The sequence below is a fragment of the Malus sylvestris genome, chromosome 4, assembly GCF_916048215.2.
Source record: "Malus sylvestris chromosome 4, drMalSylv7.2, whole genome shotgun sequence".
Classification (NCBI taxonomy): domain Eukaryota; kingdom Viridiplantae; phylum Streptophyta; class Magnoliopsida; order Rosales; family Rosaceae; genus Malus; species Malus sylvestris.
Window position 1 is genome coordinate 391102 of NC_062263.1, and position 1652 is coordinate 392753.

At 33.1% G+C, this 1652-nt stretch overlaps 1 pseudogene; it reads left to right on the plus strand.

The window, feature by feature from the left end:
- LOC126619641 (uncharacterized) lies at window positions 1-1652 on the plus strand (annotated as a pseudogene).

Here is a 1652-nt window from a genome sequence, read left to right on the forward strand (position 1 = left end):
TCACATTTTATGCAATTGATCGCTGGGCATTTGAAGACGAACATGGAGGAAAAATTGGATAATTATCCTCCTAAACTGAGCAGTTATTATAATTATAACACGTTAAAAAAAATTGGAGCTCAAATTTGAAATTGCAATTGGTTTTTTTCCTTTCCTGCAAAAACTAAATCGTCTTCACTCTCAGGTATGTTACTTTGATGTTTGATTTATTTTTAATTTCCCTTTTTATCGTTAACTCTAGATTTGATCAAATATATAGGCTGATTGGTGAATCCCCAGTGATCGATGCGTTTTCAATATATGAGTTGGTGGTTTCATTCTTTTGGGTAACTTTGTTTAAGTCTTTTTTCCTCCTGTCCATGAATTCATTTTAATTAATTTTTTAGAAATGTTCATTTTTGGTTTCTAGGAAATTAAGGCTCTGTTTGGTATTCTACTTGAATCCAATTTTTTTAACTCAAAAATAATTTTCAAGTTTTAGGCCTTAAAAACTTGTTTGGTATGACTATTTTCAAAAACTGAACTCAAGCCTAACTCAAAAATATTGTCTATTATCTAAAAACATAAAAAGTGAGTTTTTAGAGTTTTTAAATTTAAATTCACTCATTTCTTTTCTCTCCCTCCTCCCCTCACTACAAATCTATCTCTCTTTTGTTCTTTCTCTCCTCTTTTTTATTTTACCTTTTTCGTCTCTTCTCCAATCTGATGTCTTCATTCTCTCGATTCTTTCTCTCACTCCTCTTTCTCTCTATCTCGTCCGATCCTCTCTCTTCTTTCCCTTTCCTTTAATCATCTCTTACTTTCTTTTCCTATCTTTCCTCTTTCTCCCTCTCCTACGACTCTCTCTTTTTAGATATCTTTGTCTATTTTAAAGCACAAACCAATCAAGTTTTTTAGTCTTAAAGAAAATTGTTTTCAAGAAATGTTTTGAGAAATGATAAAAAATTTTAAATAGGATACCAAACATACCCTAAAAGTTTGAACCTTTTTTATCTGCTTCTATTTCCTGTGCGCATACTTTTTTTATAGACAATTGGTGGACGATGTTTTGATGGGAGGGCGGCTGTCACGTAGGACGACGATCTATGCTTTGTTTTATGGGCATGCCCATTTTCTTAACATGTCTCTCATATTTCCCATTCTGTTTTTCCTATTTTTCAATTCACGCTTTTCTCTTTCTCACTCTTCGCCCGCAGAGCCGTCAGGTGTGTCGAAGTGGTTGGATATGTTTGATGTGAAAGAACTGGCGTGCTCTGAGAGGCTACGTGAAGGGTATATTTCTATTTTCTTTTTCTTCCATGTTTCATTTATTTATTGGCGATCAAATGATACTTTGTTCTTCTTCCATTTTGGAAGAAAAATGTTACAATTGCTCTATTCTGTAATGGTTTCAAGGCTCTACAGATGTCCTTAATTGTTTATGTCATCTTTAGTTTATCTTAATAATGTAATCTACGATCAAACCTATATGTAGTATGAACACTATATCAGAGAAGGGATTTTTATTTTCGTACTTTGTATTCAGAGGAAACAAAGAAGAACCATGGGAAGACATCTACAGTCGGTCCAAGAACAGTGATTATAGAATTTGGGTTCAACTCCTTCTTATTTCCTGTAATCAGTTCAACTTCTTATTTCCTTATATTCAGTTG